This window comes from Bos grunniens, chromosome 1, assembly GCF_055505025.1.
Source record: "Bos grunniens cultivar Pamir isolate PY7600 chromosome 1, Bosgru_T2T1.0, whole genome shotgun sequence".
NCBI lineage: Eukaryota > Metazoa > Chordata > Mammalia > Artiodactyla > Bovidae > Bos > Bos grunniens.
The window spans coordinates 53,149,183-53,175,090 of record NC_141165.1 but is presented as its reverse complement, the minus strand read 5'-3'; the positions used below and the strand labels follow the sequence as shown (position 1 = coordinate 53,175,090).

At 39.3% G+C, this 25,908-nt stretch overlaps 1 pseudogene across 1 annotated transcript; it reads left to right on the top strand.

Moving 5' to 3' along the window:
- The first annotated feature begins 6,212 nt into the window (after positions 1 to 6,212).
- LOC147379457 (large ribosomal subunit protein uL1 pseudogene) lies at positions 6,213 to 6,935 on the top strand (annotated as a pseudogene). Its single transcript, XR_015133173.1, has one exon. The product of XR_015133173.1 is annotated as a large ribosomal subunit protein uL1 pseudogene (transcript).
- The last annotated feature ends 18,973 nt before the right edge of the window (positions 6,936 to 25,908 follow it).

The following is a 25,908-nucleotide window of genomic DNA, read 5'->3' as shown; positions in this document are numbered from 1 at the left end:
GACTTGAAAACATTTTCTTTTGTATATAAATGTGTTTGTTGCAACTTTACATATACTCATTTTGATATAGCCCAATCTATTTATCTTTCTTTTATGGTCTTTAGTTACTCTCTTGCTTAATTTATTAAATTTTCTTCCTCTAAACTGTGATTCTCAACTGTTTTCAGTCTCAGAGGGATTGAAAATGTTCTATCATCTCAATGCAAATCTAAAGAACACTAAAAAAGTAAATGTTAATTGCCAAAGTTAAACCGGATATATTGTTAATTGTGTTTTATGCAGTTTTAAGTGAACTGTCAATGGAATGATGGCTCATGTTTATAAAATCATGATTAATTCATGTCATAATTAAGAAAACAGTACTCATCTTGGCTTTTGATTTGTAATTCTTTAGTACATAGTGTTAATTCATTTTAAAGTATATAAAGTTTATTATAGGAAAATATGGAGCAAATTTATAATTGTGGAAAATTAAGAGTATTCATATATACTGAACATAAAATATGTTCAAAGTAAATAATTATCAATTGCAAATTAGAGTAACATAGTATCATCTTCACTTTTGTTTGAAGGTCTTAGATGCATATTCTATTATATTTCTTTATGGCCTTAACATAATTCTTACTATTACATATATTTCTGTCTCTTAAAGAAATATTTGCCACAAGTTTATATAATTAATATCACAATCTTGACAGTCATAAAGGTGTATTAATAAAAAAGACTTGTGAGCTCTCAATTATCACTTGTAGTTACATGATATTTTCTTGCAGTAAAAGAATACATAAAGAATACATTATTCAAGGTTATTTAAATTTATTTTAATAATCATTTGATCTCATCTCAAATACATGCTTATCTCCAGTGTATGTTTAATAATTATCTGTTAAATAAGTGAAAATGAGTCATCTAGGTAGCATATTAAATGAAAATAAGACATTAATCTAATAAATTTACTCTAAGCAATGAGAGCTATTTTAAACACTAATTATATGGAATCACTAGGACAATAACCTCAATGTGAATGAGATAGCTCTAAAATACTCTAGTTATTGTCCTAATTTCAAGATCTCCTCTATCATAGGTTCTCCAAAGCTTTATTATATATGCATACACACACTACAATATTATACACAGTTTTTTTGGTCTTTTTTGCCTTTGGTTCGCTTTTTTTTAGAAGACACAGTACTGATACCTCTTCTATTCTATTCTCTACTTATCCTATTATTATTGTCCTACTGATGACATCACTTCCAATTTCATTTTCTACTAATTCCAACTTCTCCTTACACAAGGGCAACTGTCTATGTATTCCACATTCTTACTATCGTTTATGTGCTGAATATTGTTTTATTTTCATGAGGTCAAAGCATAAAAATGGAACTTGAGTTTCAGCTATGACATGTAAACAGCTTAGAAGTCCTGAGGGCTCAAGGTAAATGCTAAATTGAAAAATCAATGTTTTTCTTAGATTTATCAGAAAATTGAGATTGTAAGCCATATCACTACCTTAAAATCCGGAGAGACAGGCTATATAGAGAAACACAGCTAACCAGAAAGAGAAGCTGCCAGAGCCATAAACTGGTAGAACATTTAAATGATAATTTTGATAAATTACTGGAGGCCAAGTTTGGACACCTGAGAGTGAAAAACCCCTAAAATGATTCAGTCTTGGAGGGGGATCTCACATTTTGGGAGGATTTTGCTCCAGGAACCCAGAAAGAAGTTCCTCACATTGAACAGTTAAGAAAACTTCCCTCCTGATTGGCAAGGGGTAAAGTAACCATTGTGAAATATGCCAAATGTATACTCTGTATAAGTCCTTCTCTCCAGTGAAAATACTTGACCAGAGAACCTTGTTCTATATAGGCAGGGGTGTGATTACCTAACACAAACATTGACTAACCTTTCAAACTCACATAAGTGGGAGAGAAAAAAAAAGATAAACACTTGTGAAGGTCACAGTCAAGTTACACAGGCCTACTAAAGGATTGATATTTAATCAACAGATGATAGAAAAATTACCTTCTCAATTCCTTACCACTGCTTGAGCAAGGCTTCAAAGTAATAACAGGGGATTATCTCCGGAAATGATGCAAAGCATATGCAATCTTTAGGAAAATGTTTTCAGGGAAACACAAAGTCAACAAGTTTAATTAACAAGAGATATTTAACCCTTGTTCATGTACTCCAATTAGCCTAGGAAATGGGATTTTTTTAGGTGTATAAAAATGCATTTATATTCTTGAAGACATTATCTGAAGCCTTGAAGTCAAAATTAGGAGATTCTTCCATCATAGAAACACAATGGTACTCATGTCTGTGATTTTAGCCACTTAAGAACTTGCAGCTTTTTTGATGAAGTATACACTCTCTTACAGTTACAAAAGTACTATATATATATATATATATATATATATATATATATATAAAGTGTATGTCTGTGTATAAAATAGAACAAGGAACAATGATAAAATTAGGTTTTTAGGGTTTATGGAATACTAATTAGGGGAAAAAAAAAGACAAAGCTTTCAGACTATAAACTAAAATTTATTTATTTTTTAAAATTTTTAAATTTTATTTTATTTTTTAACTTTGTATAAACTAAAATTTAAAACTGCTCTTCTAATTAATGAGGTATGAAAATCAAGAATACATGTATTAACAGAATACATGCTTTAAGATTTATGCAGATCTTATACTGTGCATAAAATTATATAAAGTAGTTTTATTATTTTTAACAATAAAAATATTACTTTTTTGCTTTGAATTATATATGCTACCCTTTTGCCTTCTGAATATACCCCATTTTGAACTGATATATAGTTGTAAATAATAAATTTCATGGTAGAAAATTCCTAGGCATTTCAGAAGATGTTGCTACTGCTAAGTCACTTCAGTCGTGTCCAACTCTGTGTGACCCCATAGATGGCAGCCCACCAGGCTCCACCGCCCCTGGGATTCTCCAGGCCAGAACACTGGAGTGTGTTGCCATTTCCTTCTCCAATGCAGGAAAGTGAAAAGTGAAAGTGACGTCACTCAGTTGTGTCTGACTCTTGGCAACCCCATGGACTGCAGCCTACCAGGCTCCTCTGTCCATGGGATTTTCCAGGCAAGAGTACTGGAGTGGGGTGCCATTGCCTTCTCTGTTCAGAAGATGATACAACCCCAAATATTTAATCAGTTAATTCATCCCTCAATTTACTCCTTTACTAGAATGGTATTACTTTTTCAACAAAAATGTATATTTGAGGCATGATCATGTAAATGGGCACTACACACAAACTGAATGAACTATCCCTGTGCTTGTACTTAGAGACTCAGAAGAATTTTTGTGTAACTCAAGTTTATTATTTATAGAAATCAACTCTAGTTACCCTAGTAGCAATGAATTTAAAACATAGCTCAAATATTTTTACAGCTCAAATAATGGTTGAGATATGAGCAGGAATCCAATATGGCCAGATAGGCTGATCCACACCAAATCATACTAAAATAAGTGTCAGGTTGGAATGCCATCATCACTGCAGCTGATGTCCAAGGCCCACTGTTGACATTACTTCCACTGAACCTGTATGCTATCATCACTATTTCTGGTCCTATTGGCACAGCTGCTACTGGGCATTGGGAGCTCCTGATGATTAAATGAGCATTAAGTCCCAAATTCTTTGCATCAGTCTTTACAAACTGAATTCGGAAAGATAGGATTATGTATGACTCAACACTGTGCCTCCATCTCTCACTCCACATCTAGTCTTCTGGAAAATCTGTTGTCTTTTAAGATAAATGCATCATATGGCCACATTTCACTATGTCCACTATATCCCAATCCAACTATGCAGTGATCTTTTCGTCTGCATGTGTGAGTGTGAAGTCCCTTCAGTTGTGTCCGACTCTCTGAGACTCTATGGACAGTAGCTGGCCAGGCTCCTCTGTCCATGTTATTCTCTAGGTAAAAATACTGTAATGGGTTGCCATACCCTCCTCCAGGGGATTTTCCATGGAACCAGCAATCCAGCCTACAGCTATTATGTCTCCTGCATTGGCAGAAGAATGACATGATTTGATTTATGATTTGAAAAGATCACATTGGATACACCCTTCCTAAGTGGCAGCAACCCTTCCCTAGTGGCTTCCCAGGAAGCCAGATTACAGTATATTTCTTAAATGCCTGTTTTCACACTATTCTGTCCTCAAGGGTGTATCCAGTGTGATCTTTTTAAATCATAAATCAAACCATGTCATTCTTCTGCTCAGAATTCTCCAGTGTCTTGCCATTTCACTCAGAAGAAACTCCAAATAAGCAAAATTCATTGAATGGCTAGATGCAAACACTTGAGTAATTGGACTTCCTGTTAATTCCTCACCTTGATTCAGTCCTCCTGGCCCTCACTGATCCTGCATAAAGGCAGATGTGCTCCATCTTAGAGCCACTCACCTGCTAGTTCATCTGCAGAAAGGCTGTTCTTCAGATACCCACATAACTAACTCCCTCTTCTTTCTCAAGTCACTACTGACTTCCCATTTCCAAACGCAGTCTGCCCTTTCTCCCTGGCATTCCCAATCCACTCAACCCAACTCTATTTTATCCCAAGGAAAACTTCATTATCAATTTACTCTTTTATATGTATTTTTCTATTTGTCCCCTCTCATTCTTTTCATTTTCACTTAATATATATATATTTCTTTAAATATATATATATATTTTATCATAAATTTATTTATTTAATTGAGAGATAATTGCTTTACAATATTATGTTAGTTTCTGCCATACATCAATATGAATTAGCCAAGGGTATATACATATATTTATTCCACACCCTCTTGAACCTCCCTCCCACCCCTCTAGGTTGTCACAGAGCACCAGGGGTTTGTTTTCTGTGTCATAAGGCAAATTCCCATTGGATATAGAAAATAACCTATGTTAAGGTAGGTGTTGGGTAAGAGGGAGGGATGAATAAGCAAATCATAGATAATTTTTAGGTCAGTGAAACTCTTCTGTATAATATAATGGTGAATCCATGTCATTAGGTGTTTGTCAAAACCAGTGGAAAATGCAGCTCTAAAAATAAACCCTAATGTAAAGTATGGAGTTTAGGTGACACTGATGTGTCAATATAGGTCCATCAAGTGTAATGAATGTGCCACCCTGATGTGGGATTGCTAGTGGCAGAAACTGGGTGTGGGGGCAGTGGGTATATGGTAGCTCTCTGTATCTTAATTTTCCTGTGAACTTGAAGCTATGCTAAAAATAGTCTATGAGAAAAACCCCTTAAATTATAAAAAATAATTATAACTGAAAATAGATTAGTATCCAGAATGCATCAAGTCTCTAAATGTAAATTAAAAAATAGGACAAGATATAAAAAATTTCCAAGCAAGAAAATATTAATGGATATAAAAATATGCTATATTGAAAGAGGAAAATGTGAATCAAAATCATGTCCTCTAAAATGAATTTTTGTGTAAATCACATACATTAAAAATAACATTTTTGATAATTATAGTCATTAACTGAAAATATATGGAACATTGAGACCTAGTTTATAATTCTTGTGATGTTTAAAATGACACATCTGTTTGATATAACAGTGTGATAATGTCTGAAGTGTTACTTTACAGCCTGTCTTTAACTCCTTGAAGTAATGTTTCCTAAATATTTAACACCAAGAAATCTATTTCAAATAAACTGGTACTAATTGACATAGAAGACAATCTTCAGATGGAAGATTTATAGTATCAAATGTTGACACCAGTTAAATGAAACTGCACTTTCCCAAGAGGACAGCTGGCATCTTCCTGCCATGGGCATCAGAAGGACCACTGATTGTTTACAGTTTCTGTGGTCCATTTAAGTGTTCAGTTCAGTACAGTTCAGTCGCTCAGTCATGTCCGACTCCTTGCGACCCCATGAATCGCAGCATGCCAGGCCTCCCTGTCCATCACAAACTCCTGGAGTTCACTCAGACTCAAGTCCATCAAGTCAGTGATGCCATCCAGCCATCTCATCCTCTGTCGTCCCCTTCTCTTCCTGCCCCCAATCCCTCCCTGCATCAGAGTCTTTTCCAATGAGTCAACTCTTCGCATGATGTGGCCAAAGTACTGGAGTTTCAGCTTTAGCATCATTCCTTCCAAAGAAATCCCAGGGCTGATCTCCTTCAGAATGGACTGGTTGGATCTCCTTGCAAAACTCTCAAGAGTTTTCTCCACTCTCTTTTCCGGTTATTGCGGCATAGAGAACTATGAGCAGCAAAGTCTCCCACGACACCCTCTACGAGGCAGTGAGGGAAGTCCTGCACGGGAACCAGCGCAAGCACAGAAAGTTTTTGGAGACGGTGGAGCTTCAGATCAGCCTGAAGAACTATGACCCTCAGAAGGACAAACGCTTCTCGGGCACCGTCAGGCTTAAGTCCACTCCCCGCCCCAAGTTCTCCGTGTGTGTCTTGGGGGACCAGCAGCATTGTGATGAGGCCAAGGCTGTGGATATCCCCCACACGGACATCGAGGCGCTGAAAAAACTCAACAAGAATAAGAAACTGGTCAAGAAGCTGGCCAAGAAATATGATGCCTTTTTGGCTTCAGAGTCTCTGATCAAGCAGATCCCCCGAATCCTGGGCCCAGGCCTGAACAAGGCTGGCAAGTTCCCTTCCTTGCTGACCCACAATGAGAACATGGTGGCCAAAGTTGATGAAGTGAAGTCCACGATCAAGTTCCAGATGAAGAAGGTGCTGTGTCTGGCAGTGGCTGTTGGCCACGTGAAGATGACAGATGATGAGCTTGTGTACAACATCCACTTAGCTGTCAACTTCCTGGTGTCATCGCTCAAGAAAAATTGGCAGAACGTCAGGGCCTTGTACATTAAAAGCACTATGGGCAAGCCCCAGCATCTGTACTAAGGCACAGCTTAATAAACCATACTAAACCAAAAAAAAAAAGAGTTTTCTCCAACACCACAGTTCAAAAGCATCAGTTCTTTGGCGCTCAGCCTTCTTCACAGTCCAACTCTTACATCCATACATGACCACAGGAAAAACCATAGCCTTGACTAGACGGACCTTTGTTGGCAAAGTAATGCCTGTGCTTTTGAATATGCTATCTAGGTTGGTCATAACTTTCCTTCCAAGGAGTAAGCGTCTTTTAATTTCATGGCTGCAGTCACCATCTGCAGTGATTTTGGAGCCCCAAAAAATAAAGTCTGACACTGTTTCCACTGTTTCTCCATCTCTTTCGCATGAAGTGATGGGACCGGATGCGTAAGATAGTGAAATGGCCCCAGAGTTGAGGATTTGCTACGTGGGCCCTGTGGAAGTTGGAGAAGGCAATGACAACCCACTCCGGTACTCTTGCCTGGAAAATTCCATGGACAGAGGAGCCTGGTAGGCTGCAGTCCATAGGGTCGGGAAGAGTTGGACACAACTGAGAGAATTCACTTTCACTTTTCACTTTCATGCATTGGGGAAGGAAAAGGCAACCCACTCCAGTGTTCTTGCCTGGAGAATCCCAGGGATGGGGTAGCCTGATGGCCTGCCATCTATGGGGTCACACAGAGTCGGACCTGACTGAAGCTACTTAGCAGCAGCAGCAGAAACCTATGGAAGTATTAAGTAGAAGTAAGGATCTGTAGTAAGAATCACTTTAGTAATAGTCTTCTGGTCTTTAGACTTTCACATTCTGTAATGCTTACCTGTAACAATGAATATGGAATTGCCAATCCAGCCTGATGTCATTGTTGCCCTGAATTTCCTGCATGTATGGTTTCACCTTGGGTTGCACTGGCAACTGGCACGTGCTGAGCCAGAACACTGGACTTTCAAGACAATTCTGACTTCTATGGTTTCCACACACATGCATTTAAATGTACTTGTAACTGGTTAATTACCATGAAGCATAACTTCTACTTAATAAGTTTATCTGCTTCTAAAAAACAAAATTCCTTGAAGTATCTTTGCTTTTTTCTCTCCCTAGGCCTAGTTATCTTGAAGAATGTTTCCTGGCATCACTGAAAAAGGCTAAGAGGAGAAACCAAAGTTCATATTTCAGAGATTACTATAGGAGTGTCTCACGGGTATATCTAATCTTTTCATTCAGTGAGTTCTGAATTAATATATTTCTCGGAAATGTGTTTGGCACTGTGACACAAAATCTGTTTACAGGATCTTGTTTTACATATATAAACACATCATTATATATATATATTTGCACACATACACACATATATATATATATATGCACACACATATGTATATATACACAACTATACACACACATGGGCTTTCCTGGTGGCTCAGATAGTAAAGAATCTGCCTGCAATGTGGGAGACCCGGGTTCAGTCCCTGGCTTGGGAAGATCACCTGGAGAAGGGAATGGCAACCCACTCCAATATTCTTGTCTGGAGAATTCCATGGACAGAGGATTCTGTCAGGAGACAGTCCATGGGTTGCAAAGAGTCGGAAAAAATTGAGCAATTAACACACACATACATATATATATGTAAAATATACATACAAATATATTTTTCAATTATACAATCAAAAATAATGTGTAGTTAAAATAAAGATGACTTTTGGGAGGCTGCCTGTATTTCAGTACTCAGGTCATGAATAATAATAATGAACCTACAAGATTCTTAAAGGCAGACCATTTTGATGACTATACTAACTCTGAAATCTATTTTGACAGCGATACCCATTTTGATCTTTACCTCCTTGGGGTCATTTCACTCTCTTAGTTGTAGTTGAATTCAATCCATTTCAACCACAGAAAATTCTACTAGCATCTACATATGTGTGTGTGGGGGGGGGCAGGATGTGTGTGTGCACGTGTTAGTCGTTCAGCCATGTCTGACTCTTTGTGACCTCATGGACTATAGTTCACCAGGCTCCTCTGTCCATGGAATTTTCTGGGCAAGAATACTGGGATGGGTAGCCATTCCCTTCTCCAGGGGATCTTCCTGACCCAGGGATCAAACCCAGGTCTCCTGCACTGCAGGAGGGTTCTTTACCATCTGAGCCACCAGGAAAGTCCCACTGACATCTATAATCTATACAAAATTGCCACAAAATTGCTTGTCAAAGATGATGACACCCCTCCCCAAAGTATATCCTTTGTCCTTGGTGGAAAGAACGTCTTCTGGGTCCTTTCAGGGAATCTTTAGGACGTGGATGGTTCATGCCAAATTCACTGCAGCAATTTTGTTTATGTCAAAATCTTTTTAATTTATTCCTCAACATAGTACTTGGATTTGCTGCCATTTTCATTAATCATCAGCTATCAGTGTCACCTGATCAATTATGTGGCCCACTTACAGTTGCAATGCTACCAGAGTGAATCTAGAAACTCTAGCATATAGATTGATATTAATTCAGTCAATCTGAATAAATTATGCACTCAGAATACCTATCTACAGTCCCCAGTACTTCTGTAATATAAATACTAATCTAAATTGTGAAAATGAAACACTGAAAATCTTTTGGTATAATGCCTTTTTTCAAGGTTGTCTTTAACTGAAAATCCCCAGAGGATTTTAAACTGTTACCTAATTCAACGTTTCTCAATATTGGCTAAATTTCAAAATCAGCTGGGGAGACTGAAGATTCTTAATATGCAAGTCATTCCCAAACCAATGCATTAGTATTCCTGGAAAGGAATTCTGGCATCAGGACTTTTGAAAGCTCCCTGGACAATTTCACTGCATAGACAAGGTTGAGAAATACTGCTTTTGTCACTGAACAAAAGTTGGGTCCCCGTGCCCACACACAGTAAAACAAATCTAATGACTCTGGATTGAGGTGAAGTAAAGTGCAGCGTTTACTACATGGTGCCAAGCAAGAAGTCTGAGTAGCTAGTGCTTAAATGTCTGAACTCCCTGAAGGCTTTCAGGGAAAGAGTCTTAAAGATAGGATAAGGGAGGTGGGTTTGTGTGGTGCATGATCAGTTCAGGGACGCTCTTCTGATTGATTGGTGGTGAGGTAATTGGGAGTCAGTATCATTAGCCTTCTAGATCTAACTGGTCAGGAGTCTACATGCTTCTGCCAGCATACAGTTAACTTCTTCCACCTGGTGGGAGTTCTGGTATTTGCAAAACTGCTCAAAGGTTGTGGCTCAGAATATTGTCTATAGCCCTTGAGGAGATCCATGATTCTATTTAATGGCTAAACCATTATTATTTTGTCTTGTTTGATTGTTTGTATTGCCTTTGACTGCTTGACTTGACTTTCTGTATTTTCTCATTGTCTTCTTAAATTTACACTTTGGAACTCAGGGAAAGCCTAGGAGGCTAAAGTTTTTCTACAGATAGGAGGCAAGCACAGGACATGAGGGAGAGAGGTTTGTTCTGGGAAGACCCCATAGGGCCCTGCTTGGTTACACTTACAGAAGACAGTGATAAATGTCTGACACAGAGGCTGAATGTTGGCCATCCAAAAGATATGTCCAGGTTCTGATCTCCAGAACCTATGTCTACTAATTACCTTATATGATGAAGAGACTGAATATTGTCTTATATGGCAAAAGAAGTGATTAACAATCTTAACAGGCTTTTCCTAAATTATCTGGGTGGGTCCCAAAAGGAATCACCTGTATCTGTGTAAAAGCAAGGAGGAGGGAGTTTAGGGACAGACACACAGAGAAGAGGATATTTACAAAGGAGAAGATGCAGTGAGGTTGGAGGCAGAGATTAGGGTGATGCAGCTATAAGCCTAGAATGGCTGGCTACCACTAAAAGTTAAGTAGAAGCATCCAGTGGATTGTTCCTCACAACCCTTGAAGGGAGTGTGGCTTCACCAACGGATTTCAGACTTCTGGCTTCCAGAATTATAAGAGAAGAAATTTGTTATTTTTTTAAGCTGCCAAATTTGCGGCTATTTGGTAACTGTCCATATGAAAACTGATACAAGGAGGAATAAAAAGCAAATTTATTTTTCCAGGAAATGTCCACATGTTTAAGGCAGGGTGGATATAGTCTTAGATAATGGCTAACAGGAAACACACATAGCACATACCTGGTACCTGGAACTGTCCTGTGCATTTGCTGTGAAGAGGAACAAAGGCAGTAGAACATAGTACACACTCTGATCCTTGAACAACTTAGAGGTTAGGGGTGCCACTACTCTGTGCAGTCAAAAATCTGTTTAACTTTCCAGGTGACCATCTATATTTGAGGTTCTGCATCTGGGGATCTAACCAGCTGTGAATCATATAGTACTGAGTATGTATTTATTGGAAAAAAATCTAAATATAAGTGGACCCACACAGTTCAAACCTGTGTTGTCCAAGGGTCAACTGTATGTATAAGTGTAGAGACAGAGCTAGCAGAATGAGCATCTCCCCATCCTTTCAGCATTGAGATATATTTTGACGTGTGAACAGCTGAACCACAGGGGGTCCTCCAGAAGACAAACTCTAAGCATGGCAAAGGAACTAAGAACATACAGCCCACCATGTAACAATGCATATTTCCTGATTCAGGAAATAATCTTTTGTAGCTTGAGGAACTCAAGTAGAGAGTTTGCAAATCAAATGTTGATGCTATCAGTCAGAGGCCCTGTTGAACTAGCTTTTTGCTAAATGATCAAAAGAAGGGAAAGAATAAGCCTCCTCAGGCCATCAGAGTTTCTCTAGCACTTTGCATATTTGAAATTTATTTAATTCTTTCAACAACTGTATTTTATAGGCACTATCTTTATTTGCACATTAGGAAATTAGTCTCAGAGTACTTGCTCAATTAAAATGCCAATGGAAAAGTGGAGATTTGAGCACAGTAGGCTGGCTCTTCTACCTGTGCTTCTGCCCACATAGCTACATCTTAGTGAGTGGGAATCTGAGGTTTCAATGTGTCACACTTAGTAAGTCAGGGTCACCTTCCTGGACAGGTGACCCATTCAGTTACACAGGACTCTGAACTTAAAATAGTCCTGTGATTAGCTTAATTCATCTTGAAATCTTAATTTTAAACAAATACAGCCCTTAAACAATGAGCTATACATTTTTTCAATTGGTTCTCCAAATTACATAGCCAGGCTTGCTCTAAGTTTTGGAATTTTCCTGAATAGTTTAATTCTATTCTTGGGTTTCCATTCCTTACTTTACAGAGTGCTTATGTGCACATGACATTAAAAACTACATTTCAGAGTTTCTAAATGCATACTTTAACATCATTTTTGAATATTGCTGATTTTTGGATGTGCCTTTCAAAAAATGGCATCATATATTCCTTGTTGTTCTGGTGGCAGTTCTGAGTAGCTGTGACCTACACTTGTGCAAAGATAATCATTGCTATCCACATTACCATTAAATCAACTTAGCTACATTAACAACACATATTGTGTTTAATTATCACTCAACATGTCTTCAAAAAGATTGTCACACTTTTTACAAAACTCTGTGAATCATCACTAGACACTCTGTTAAAGAGCAATTTTTAGTTTATTTGACCTCATTGCAATAAGAGAAAACACCCCCTTGATAGTCTTAGAATTAACTTAGTAGAATGAAATCAGAAGTGGGATCTTTATAATGATTTGGAGAACTCTGAGCTCAAGTGGTCTAAGGTGGCTCTTTTAAGGTGGAGAACCAAAAGGCCTAAGCCGAAATATGTTAGCCTTTGTCCCATTCCTTTACTGTTTGGGAATTTCCTGAAGCAACATGCACAAGGTATGTATGGGTTGACAAATTTATCTTTCCTGAAACAAGCTAATATCATGGGCTACAGGTTTTGTTTTTAAAACTAAAGTTTACTGTGTTCACAGGAAATGTACAGTTTATACTAATGGGAGTCATACTGCAATTCTGCATTTTGTTACAAAGCAAAAGGCACCACAGAAAGGAAACAGCCGACAAGCACAAAAAGCTATGCGAAATTTTGGCACCAAGTTGGGAAGAGCATAGCCTATCAAACTAGATACAATGTAATTGGAGTCAGAAGAAATTGCCAATTTCTTTAGAAGAGGAATTTTTTTAAAAAACAAGTTAGTAAGAAGGTTTTCTGTTTCAGGCCAATCCATTGTTCAACTTTAGACAGCTTGCCAGGAAATTTGCATTTTGCAGAGAGCTGTTTAATTTCCATGTGCTTCAACTCAGTGAATGAAGAAGAGTTTATTTTATTTAGAATGGACCAGCAGAAAAATTTGGCAGGTGTCAGAAACTTGGAAGAATACCCCAGAAGCTATAACAAAACTTTTGTAAAAAAGAAATGCTGTACCATCAACAGTATTGGGGACACAATGATACAGTTGCATGGGAAAACCAATATATAAATGACTCCAAATTGAAAAGAGATTTAAAAATTCAGACATTGAATTTAAAACCACTTGGGTTATACCATATAACCCAATAATTAAAAGAGTTTCCTTTATGGACTATGTCCATAATTACTCAGTCCTATAGGACGCTACAACCCTATGGACTGTAGCCCACCAGGCTCCTCTGTCTGTGGAATTCTCCAGGCAAGAATAATGGAGTAAGATGCCATTTCCTTCTCCAGAGGATCTTCCATACCCAGGGATTCAACTCGGTCTCCTGCATGGCAGGCAGATTCTTTACCATCTGAGTCACCAGGGAAGCCCATTTTAAATGCTCAAAATTCTCCAAGCCAGGCTTCAGCAGTATGTGAACCATGAACTTCCTGAGGTTCAAGCTGGTTTTAGAAAAGGCAGAGGAACTAGAGATCAAATTGACAACATCTGCTGGATCATGGAAAAAGCAAGAGTTCCAGAAAAACATCTATTTCTGCTTTATTGACTATGCCAAAGCCTTTAACTGTGTGGATCACAATAAACTGTGGAAAATTCTGAAAGAGATGGGAATACCAGACCACCTGATCTGCCTCTTGAGAATTTTGTATGCAGGTCAGGAAGCAACAGTTAGAACTGGACATGGACCAACAGACTGGTTCCAAATAGGAAAAGGAGTATGTCAAGGCTGTATATTGTCACCCTGCTTATTTAACTTCTATGCAGAGTACATCATGAGAAACGCTGGACTGGAAGAAACACAAGCTGGAATCAAGACTGCTGGGAGAAATATCAATAACCTCAGATATGCAGATGACACCACCCTTATGGCAGAAAGTGAAGAGGAACTCAAAAGCCTCTTGATGAAAGTGAAAGTGGAGAGTGAAAAAGTTGGCTTAAAGTTCAACATTCAGAAAACGAAGATCATGGCATCCGGGCCCATCACTTCATGGGAAATAGATGGGGAAACAGTGAAAACAGTGTCAGACTTTATTTTGGGGGGCTCCAAAATCACTACAGATGGTGACAGCAGCCATGAAATTAAAAGATGCTTAATCCTTGGAAGGAAAGTTATGACCAAACTAGATAGCATACTCTAAAACAGAGACATTACTTTGCCAACAAAGGTCCCTCTAGTCAAGGCTATGGTTTTTCCTGTGGTCATGTATGGATGTAAGAGTTGGACTGTGAAGAAGGCTGAGCACTGAAGAATTGATGCTTTTGAACTGTGGTGTTGAAGAAGACTCTTGAGAGTCCCTTGGAGTGCAAGGAGATCCAACCAGTCCATTCTGAAGGAGATCAGCCCTGGGATTTATTTGGAAGGAATGATGCTAAAGCTGAAACTCCAGTACTTTGGCCACCTCATGGGAAGAGTTGACTCATTGGAAAAGACTCTGATGCTGGGAGGGGTTGGGGGCAGGAGGAGAAGGGGATGACAGAGGATGAGATGGCTGGATGGCATCACTGACTTGATGGACGTGAGTCTGGGTGAACTCCGGGAGTTGGTGATGGACAGGGAGGCCTGGCATGCTTCGATTCATGGGGTCGCAAAGAGTTGGACACGACTGAGCGACTGAACTGAACTGAACTGAATTCATAATAAAATAATTTACATAAAAATCTTGTCTTGGTTAATTATGGGTTTTGTTATTCTAAATCTCACTGCAGCTTCTCACAGTAGAAGTGAGTTTGCAGTGCCAGGGTCATATTGGGATTCTCACAATGGGGCTCCAGGAACCAGGACACATGGGAAGGATACAAGTGCCACACTGCAGAGGACCACGATTTCTGACCAGTAGGTTCTTGAAGAAAAGGATGCCAGGGAGGATGGGTCAGGGCACCATGTTTCACCACCTTAAGAAGGGCTCTCGGCACACATTGCTGCACAGTGACCCTCCACACTCCAAACCTGGTAGGTAAAGTTATCTATGAAGGAGCAGTGGAGGCCCAGGGGCTGCAGCAGAGAATGCACTTTCTCCAGGCAGCAGCAGCCATTGATGATGTGTGCAGGAAGGGCTTGGGGATGCTCAGGTGCTTCCTTAGCACTAGCTGTTCACCCTTTTTGGGAAAAACTCTTCACCCTTGAGGGTCCCTCTGAAGTCCCCCATGAGCCTGAAGAGCGGCGGGATGCTGATGATGTCTCGCTAGGTCAAGACCAGATCTCGCTTCAGCACCTCTTGGTTCCAGTTGATGCAGCTGTCTGCATATGAATTCTGTTCTCTCAATTTCTTGTTTGACAGGCTATTCATTATTTTTGCGATTTTTTCCCCCACTTGGAAAATCAGAGCTTCCCGGTGATCCTCCTTCAGGTGTTTCCACAACAGTTGGTGAGTATCAGCTGGAAGCTCTGTTTTGGTACAGGAACCGAGCTCATACATCATGAGACCTGTATACAGCCAAGAGGCATAGCATTTTACGGAGGTCTGCAAGTTCTCAAGTCTGAGGATCTTCTGGGTAGAGCTGTGTGTCTCATGGCTCCATTGCTCAAGTAACTGCTCTTTCCAAGAGATTTCTGTCCAGGAGATCTTTCTTCTCCAGGACAGTAACCAGAGGTCTCATTCCTGGGCTTCCAAAGGAGTTGAGGTCAGTAATCTGTTTCTTTTTTTTTTCATATGGATACCAAAAATAATGCCATATTACTTTAATAGTTACTAGCATGTTCAGTTAGATGAATCAGGGCAGCAATTCAGAAAAAAACAGGATCAAACTTTATCTACTTTCTTTTAGCCAAGGCTATCAGAGGTAAGATATTCTTTAACAAGGTCATAGAAAGTTCCTGGGTTGCTAAATAAACTTTTCAGTTCAGTTCAAGTCAGTCACTCAGTTCTGTCTGACTCCTTGCGACTCCATGGACTGCAGCACACCAGGCCTCCCTGTCCATCACCAACTCCCCGAGTATACTAAAATTCATGTCCATTGAGTCAGTGGTGCCATCCAACCATCTCATTCTCTGTCACCCCTTTATCCTCCCACCTTCAATCTTTCCCAGTATCAGGGTCTTTTCTAATGAGTCAGTTCTTTGCATCAGGTGGACAAAGTATTGGAGTTTCAGCTTCAACATCAGTCCTTCCAATGAATATTCAGGACTGATTTCCTTTATGATGGACTGGTTGGATCTCCTTGCAGTCCAAGGGACTCTCAAGAGTCTTCTCCAACACCACAGTTCAAAAGCATTCCTCACTCAGCTTTTTTATAGTCCATCTCTCACATCCATAAATGACAACTGGTAAAAACATAGCTTTGACTTAGACGGACCTTTGTTGGCAAAATAATGCCTCTGTTTTTTAATAAGCTGTCTAGATTGGTCATAACTTTTCTTTCAAGGAGTAAGTGTCTTTTAATTTCATGGCTGCAATCACCATCTGCAATGATCTTGGAGCCCCCAAAACTGAAGTCTGTCACTGTTTCCACTGTTTCCCATCTATTTGACATGAAGTGATGGGACCAGATGCCATGATCTTATTTTTCTGAATGTTGAGCTCTAAGCCAACTTTTTCACTTTCCTCTTTCACTTTCATCAAGAGGCTCTTTAGTTCTTCTTTGCTTTCTGCCATAATTACGGAGTCCTCTGCATATCTAAGGTTGTTGATGTTTCTCCTGGCAATCTTGATTCCAGTTTGTGCTTCATCCAGTCCAGCATTTCTCATGATGTACTGTGCATATAAGTTAAATAAACAAGGTGACAATATACAGCCTTGACATACTTCTTTCCCAATTTGGAATCAATTTGTTGTTCCATGTCCAATTCTAACTGTTGCTTCTTGACCTGAATACAGATTACTCAGGAGGCAGGTCAGGTGGTATGGTATTCCCATCTCTTGAAAAATTGTCCACAGTATATTGTGGTCCACACAGTGAAAGGCTTTGGCATAATCAATAAAGCAGAAGTAGATGTTTTTCTGGAACTCTCTTGCTTTTTCCATGATCCAAAGGATGTTGGCAGTTTGATCTCTGGTTTTTCTGCCTTTTCTAAATCCAGCTTGAACTTCTGGAAGTTTATGGTTCATGTATTGTTAAAGCCTGGCTTGGAAAATTTTGAGCATTACTTTGCTAGTGTGTGAGATGAGTGCAATTGTGTGGTAGTTTGAGCATTCATTGGCATTGTCCTTCTTTGGGATTGGAATGAAAACTGACTTTTTCCAGTCCTGTGGCCATTGCTGAGTTTTCCAAATTTGCTGGCATATTGATTGCAGCACTTTCACAGCATCATCTTTTAAGATTTGAAATATCTCAACTGGAATTCCATCACCTCCACTAGCTTTGTTGGTAGTGATGCTTCCTAAGGCCTACTTGACTTCACACTCCAGGATGTCTGGAGTGATCACACCATCGTGGTTATCTGGGTGGTGAAGATCTTTTCTGTATAGTTCTTCTGTGTATTCTTGCCACCTCTTCTTAATATCTTCTGCTTCTGTTAGGTTCATACCATTTCTGTCCTTTATTGTGCCCATCTTTGCATAAAAAAGTTCCCTTGGTATCTCTAATTTTCTTGAAGAGATCTCTAGTCTTTCCCATTCTATTTTTTTCCTCTATTTTTTTTTTTTTTTTTTGCACTGATCACTGTGGAAGGCTTTCTTATCTCTCCTTGCTATTCTTTGGAACTCTTTATTTAAATGGTTATGTCTTTCCTTTTCTCCTTTGCCTTTCACTCCTCTTCTTTTCATAGAGAAAAGCTGTTTGTAAGGCCACCTCAGACAACCATTTTTCGTTTTTGCATTTCTTTTTCTTGGGATGGTCTTAGTCACTGCCTCTTATACAGTGTCACGAACCTCCATCCATAGTTCTTCAGGCACTGTCGGTCAGATCTAATCCCTTGAATCTACTTGTGACTTCCACTGTATAGTCTTGGGGGATCTGATCTAGGTCATGCCTGAATGGTCTAGTGGTTTTCCTTACTTTCTTCAATTTAAGTCTGAATTTGGCAATAAGGAGTTCATGATCTGAGCCACAGTCAGCTCTGGGTCATTTTTGCTGACTGTATAGAGCTTCTCCATCTTTGGATGCAAAGAATATAATCAGTTTGATTTCATTTTTGACCATCTGGTGATGTCCATGTGTACAATTTTAGTAAGGTGTTTTCTTCCTCTGTACTTTCTATGTCATTAGTGACAGCCATGCATCCTGCAGTTATTAAATTTCTTGTGTCCTTTTCTCTATTTTAGGGGGTAGCTAACTAAAACCCTGAGGGCTCCAATGAACACCTCATTTTAGTAAATCCTCTGTATCAATTTAGTTACCTCTTTTGTGAATACATGTCTTGGAATGCTGGGTTCTATTACTAAAACTCTATTTTTACTGCATTGCGTCTGAAGTAACAAAACCACCCAATCCCCACCTGATAGCCACTTAATGAGAAGAACTGACTCATTTGAAAAGACCCTGATGCTGGGAAAGACTGAAGCAGGAGGAGAAGGGGACGACATAGGATGAGATAGTTGGATGGTATCACCAACTCAATAGACATGAGTTTGAGTAAACCCCGGGAGTTGGTGATGGACAGGGAGGCCTGGCGTGCTGCAGTCCAGGGGGTCACGAGGAGTCAGATATGACTGAGCAACTGAACTGAACTGAACCCAATCTCTAGGTTGTTCTTACTTCCTGGGAATCTCTTTCTAGAAACCTGCACCCTGTCCCTGTTTGCAGTATGTTTCAGTTAGAGATTGTGACCAAAAGTGAGGTGTCCAGGTGCTTGCCCTGTGAAATCAATAAGGAGATAAAGTTGGTAGAAAGGAAAAGTTTGCTTTATTTCAGAGTCTGGGGATCAGAGATGGAGGGAAAAGGGCAGGATTCTGCCCAAAGGCTGATTTTTCCTAACAATCAGTGGGCAAGGACTTTTATAGGTGAAATGAGGGGGCTCCAGGTAGAAACAGCACAGTCAGCTCTGTTGTTTTGAAATTGGTCACACAGTACTCTGATCAGCATCATCCTGATGGTTTTAAATACAGTTAGTGTTTAGTTCCAGGGTCAGTTTGTTCCCATTTTTTTGAGGCCAATTCTCAGAATTATGGCAACTTATATCTGGTCATTATATAGTTAACTTCTTCCATCTGGTGGTGGTTTTAGTATCTATAAGATAGCTTAAAGGATATGGCTCAGAATATTATCTGTAGTCCTTGAGGAGAAACTCGAGGTCTTTGACTTTGTTTAATGACTAAACTATTATTTGGTTTCCTTTGACTGTTTTCCATTGTTTTTGCATTTTCTCACTTCTCTGATTTGTCCTTTAGCTAACCTTTTACCACAGAGAAGAGGTAGGCCCAGAACTGGGGGTGGGGGGGTGGATTGGAGGTGGGTGGGAGGAAGAGGATCACAGGGTTTTGCTCTGTTTCAAGATAGTGGTTGAATACATCAGAGATCAACTATGGTTAACTACTCAGAACACAAACTTACTAGAAATACATTGTTTAGGTAATATGATTGTTCTGTGTGCCATTATTATCTGAATTCAAAGACTCACATTGTATATAAATGCATATGTCTTCAGTACAATACTCGTCAGTTGTCAAAGGAGCAAAGAAGTCTAGTACCTGAACTATGTGACTTTGGGAGTAGAAAGAATACCACTTCTCCGTGGTATTCATGTGTAAGAACTACATGTTGATACATTCTTCAAACATGGGACAGGTTTTTGAATGCCAGTATGGAGTGTTCCTTATGTCTTCAAATTCACCTGAGAATTGTTCCAGTTATGTGTTAGGGATGAGGCCGAGGATAGAGTTTTCCAGACTGTGGAAGTAAAGGAAACTGGTCAGAATCATAGTTTAGGATTCTTGTTTGAGATGGCAACTGCCAACTTTTATTTGTCCTTCTACCCAAAATCCTACTGAAATGATAGGAAAAATAGATAATTTTATTGAATAGAAGGAGAAATAGCGGGGGACTTTTTCTTTTGTAATTTTAGAAAGCCGAAATCTCACTGACCAATGAAGAGAAAGAATATGAGAATACGTTTGGTACAGAAAACAGGAATATATTGTGACAGAAATGTAGATGATTTAACAAAGGACTGTGTAGTGAATAGCAGATCTAGATCTTTTACCTTTCCCACGTTTTCAGGGAAATAAATCCATTCACTGGCAGCACCAGTGCTGGTCCCCAGGTTAAAACCACAAAGAGCATGACGTGTCTGGGAAAGGCCTGGGCTCTGTGCTATTGTTTTCTTGGAGAAAAGCCACATTTACTTAGCATTGAATGGTTTTGTTTTCAAAATCACCACTTTATTGTTACTCACTGTCATTAAACAGAATTCTCAGTCATCTTTTCCAGAAGATACTTAAAGAAACAGAATTATATAACTTGTCAAAAAACTCATACCATCAGTCCATATTAATAAAATTTTATTTATTAATTCAAAGTATACCCAGGGGGAATTTTGAGAACCATTGACTTGACTTAAAAAGATATTTATGGAAATAAAACAAGTTAAAAATTTTAGTCTTTTTACATCCGTATTCATCACCGCCTTAAAAGTTTTGTCTAAGGTGTGTGATGATTAAGTCTTCTTAGTTTAATAAAGAAGAGGGAGAAGCTACTTCTCCCTCTTTCCTCCTTAAGTGTGTCTTCTTGACAGCACAAAACCTTTTGATTTTACAACACAAGGTCCTGGGCCTTCTGGCTCTTGAAATGTAAATGCAAATCTCCAAGCCCCAACATTTATTTAGGAGGCCCACATAAGAAAAGCTATCACAAAGTGTATTTTTTGGTCTCAATGAAATGAGGGAAGCTTTTTGCTCTTTTACTTTTCTGTATAAATTTTATGAAATGCTGTCTGGACACTGTAATCTTTCTTGTTTTACTTTACATACAAATAATCTAAGAGGAAGAGTGAAAAAGTTGGCATAAAGCTCAACATTCAGAAAACTAAGATCATGGCGTCTGGTCCCATCACTTCATGGCAAATAGATGGGGAAACAGTGGAAACAGTGGCAGATTTTATTTTTCAGGGGCTCCAAAATCACTGCAGATGGTGACTGCAGCCATAAAATTAAAAGATGCTTACTCCTTGGAAGAAAAGTTATGACCAACCTAGGCAGCCTATTAAAAAGCAGAAACATTTCTTTGCAAACAAAGGTCCATCTAGTCAAGGCTATGGTTTTTCCAGTAGTCATGTATAGAAGTGAGAGTTGGACTATAAAGAAAGTTGAGCAATGTAGAATTGATGCTTTTGGACTGCGGTGTTGGAGAAGACTCTTGAGAGTTCCTTGGACTGCAGGGAGATCCAACCAGTCCATCCTTAAGCAAATCAGTCCTGGATATTCATTGGAAGGACTGATGCTGAAGCTGAAACTCCAGTACTTTGACCACCTGATGCGAAGAAGTGACTCATTTGAAAAGACCCTGATGTTGGGAAAGACTGAAGGTGGGAGGAGAAGGGGACAACAGAGGATGAGATGACTGGATGGCATCACTGACTCAATGGACATGAGTTTGAGTAAACTCTGGGAATTGGTGATGGACAGGGAGGCCTGGCATGCTGCAGTCCATGGGGTCACAAAGAGTTAGACAGGACTGAGCGACTGAACTGGACTGAATATATTAATGTTAATACTTATCCAGTTATATAATTGTTTTTTGCTATTTTTCTGTTGGTAGGGAAAAGACTTTTGTTACAAGATTATTTTTCCTGACTATATATATATATATATATATGGAATTGGCTTTTATCATTTATACTACTAGTTCTGGAAAGAGAATCTTCACCTTTAATCCACTTCTAAGAATTTTTGTGCTTAAGCCATGAAATTAAAAGATGCTTACTCCTTGGAAGGAAAGTTATGACCAACCTAGATAGCATATTCAAAAGCAGAGACATTACTTTGCCAACAAAGTTTCGTCTAGTCAAGGCTATGGTTTTTCCTGTGGTCATGTATGGATGTGAGAGTTGGACCGTGAAGAAGGCTGAGCGCCGAAGAATTGATGCTTTCGAACTGTGGTGCTAGAGAAGACTCTGAGAGTCCCTTGGACTGCAAGGAGATCCAACCAGTCCATTCTGAAGGAGATCAGCCCTGGGATTTCTTTGGAAGGAATGAGCTAAAGCTGAAACTCCAGTACTTTGGTCACCTCATGCAAACTGTTGACTCATTGGAAAAGACTCTGATGCTGGGAGGGATTGGGGGCAAGAGGAGAAGGGGACGCCAGAGGATGAGATGGCTGGATGGCATCACTGACTCGATGGACGTGAGTCTGAATGAACTCCGGGAGTTGGTGATGGACAGGGAGGCCTGGCGTGCTGCAGTCCAGGGGGTCACAAAGAGTCGGACACAACTGAGCGACTGATCTGATCTGATCTGATAATATGCTTATCAGGAGCAATGCACTAAAACAAACAAAAAGACATAATTTAAAGCAGCATTTCAGCATATTGGGTGAGATAGTTGGAGTAAACATAATTTCTGTAAAGTTCCTCAAACCATACTATACCTGAAATTATGCAATTTCTAGTCAGTTCATTATATGTCACATTTGTCTATTTTACTATTTCCTGTGGCACACTGTTATTAGCTCTGAGAATTGAGAGTGGAAATGAGTTTGTTAATCTGATGGTTATTCAGTTCTGCCTTCCTTTTTTAGCTCCAGCTGAAAATATATTCAAAGACTCAAGTGGCGAATCATATTTATTTCTGTAATATAGACTTAAAATATGCTTAATTCTGCTTTCTGTCTGAAATGTTTTACATAATATTTATTATTTAAATAGTACTTAAATTGTGATCTGTGTTTAGAAAATAGGTAATTATACAATTAGATTCTATTTTTAACCTTATATCTAGAATGAAAAGTTCTACTGCAGTTATTACACAGAGGCCAGTTTCACTGTAATTCTGAATTTTCATGAGTCCATTGGGAAAGCTTAAGATGTGTGTAATGGTAATGTGAGTTTTATTGGACTTCCTTCCTCAAGAAATAACCATACTAATTATTTTCTATGGAGTGTACATATGAGTTGCATTGTTCTGCACCTCCCTTCAGTATTAATGTGTTCCCTGGCTATATGCTATATTATGTAAAAATTCATGCCTATATATCAGGCATTTTGTAAATCCCTAGATGGTGCTGATGACTGGGGCTCTGTTGGTAAGAAAAAAAAATTCTCTATAATCAGAATTGATGTCAATTTCTGTGAGAATGAGTTGTTACCCTTGGTAACAGGATAATTTATTTTCTCAGGAAATGTGCCATATGGGTGCTTCAGAATTGGTCTTTCTTTTGGAGAGATTAAACATTCTGAGATGGCAGAAGCTAGATCGTTAGAATTCATGCCTTTGGGCCCTTGTGTGGGCTCCATCTTTACCCAGTGATTACTCCATTCCTGTACCTGTTATGCCAGGTCTGGCATAGCCAGTAATAAAGACTGTTTAATATCAACAAGTAATTTTGGCTTCTTGGTAGTTCAGCACTCTTTCCATGGTGAGTGCTTGCTCGGATCAGATCAGATCAGTCGCTCAGTCATGTCCAACTCTTTGCGACCCCATGAATTGCAGCACACCAGGCCTCCCTGTTCATCACCAACTCCCGGAGTTCACCCAGACTCACGTCCATCGAGTCAGTGATGCCATCCAGCCATCTCATCCTCTGTCGTCCCCTTCTCCTCCTGCCCCCAATCCCTCCCAGCATCAGAGTCTTTTCCAATGAGTCAACTCTTCCAATGAGGTGGCCAAAGTACTGGAGTTTCAGCTTTAGCATCATTCCTTCCAAAGAAATCCCAGGGCTGATCTCCTTCAGAATGGACTGGTTGGATCTCCTTGCAGTCCAAGGGACTCTCAAAAGTCCTTTTTTTTTTTTTTTTTTTGAGTGCTTGCTAGTGGGCATTTATATTGGACATGAAAAATGTCACTTGATACCCCCTTTCATATGTCCATCCACATGCTTCTTCCATAGACCTTGTTTTATTTGATATTCCAAACTTTTAATTTTAAGTCTATTCACCATTGCCCATAATTCCACAAATTCTCATATCTGGCTATATCTCCTTCCCCATTAAGTCACTGGTTTTAAGAGTGGGACCACTGTTCACTGGGAAGATTTTCACTCACTCATTTTCCTTCAGTGTTACCACTGAGTGGATGCAACGTAGCCTCCATTTTTTTTGGGGGGGTGGGGACGGGGATATTGTTGTATATACTGAACCAATCTATAAACCAAGTTGAGCTTTTCATATTCCTTCCATATACCCATAGATAACAAGGTGAAGGAAAAATGAAAATATGGTGGGTGACATGGGAATCTAGGCTTTGTACTTAACGCAATTTACTTAAGCCTTCTGGTACTGCTCAGGCCTGACTCCTTGATGCACCATTCTATCCCACAATGAATTATTGCTAGATCTATCCAATTTGATGACTTTATGAGTTATCACAATGGGAATATATCCATTGGGGTTGTTCTGGAATTTAACCCTAGTTATCAATCTGGTATCCAGGTAAAAAAGATGTGGACAACTTTTGAAGGGGTACTTTGTTGCCTTGTGGAGAGAAGGACTTTGCAGCTTGTTCCCATATCAAAAAGCTGCTATTATTTTAATAGGAAGGGGTGTACTCCTGCTAAAGACTGAAGATTTTAACTGTGAGCCCACAGAGGAGTCCACACAGTAACCCAGATTTGTTCAACCAGGATCCCCCAAACACAGCATAAGAGTTCTGCCTAAACTGAGCATGAATTCAGTAGTCTCTGTAGCTGAGGGATCTTAATCGCATGAGTCTGCCCCTCATTTTGTCCTACCCCACACTGCAAGAGCTAAGGGCCTCTTAAACCACAGCAGAGGCTCTCTCACTCACACCCTTAGCTACACTCAGTTTTTCATCATCCTTCTGCAGGATATCTGTGTAACTGTGTGGATAATGGCCAATTCCATTATCCTTGTGTGTATCCTACTTCTGAACTTTTCAAACTTCTTGTTCCTTACACTGGATGGGGCATTCCCTTCCATGATTGTAACACTATATCCTCCAGGTTGTTTCCCATGTTGCTCATGGCTTCACCCTGAAAGCTATGACAGTTCCTGATGACACTTAAACAGGAAGCAGTCAGGTGGGAAAACTCCTTCTGGGAGTTTCCCTTGTGAAAGGAGATGTGAGAAACTTACCGCTCATATCTGCACTAATTTATAAACTATGTTATGTCCTTCCTATAGCATGATTAATTTAGATGATAAAAATATCATGAAAATGTTTACTCGACATGTAACAATTTTCCACTAAGAATGTAAGAACTGTATAATGCATATTCTCTGCTCTGAATTTATCATTAGGATGAAATGTGTGTTAGGTTCAAGTAGCTATATTTAGAGATAATGTAAAATGCTCATGATAAATTTCTTAGGAAATAAGCATGTTTAGAGATGAAGTTAGAGGTCATATCCACTTGAGAACTAGAAGAAGGCAGGCTAGAGGTGCCATTTAAGCTTGAAGTTGAAATGATAGTAAAAGTTGGGAAAATAGATTATTCCAAAGAGGAGCAAAAATTAGGACACTATAAATGCAGGTGGAGGAAAGTGCAAGAGGTGCTTTGGGAAAGAGAGTAAGCACTTGAACTGGATATTGTATACTTAGTACAAAAGAGTGCTGCATGTGTCTAGATGATGGCAGAAGGTCAAGAGCATTAAAGACCAATTTTGAGTAAGCGCCAACCCAGTGCAGCTGTGGAACTGTGCTTCTGGCCCAGGCAGAGCCACTTCTACAGC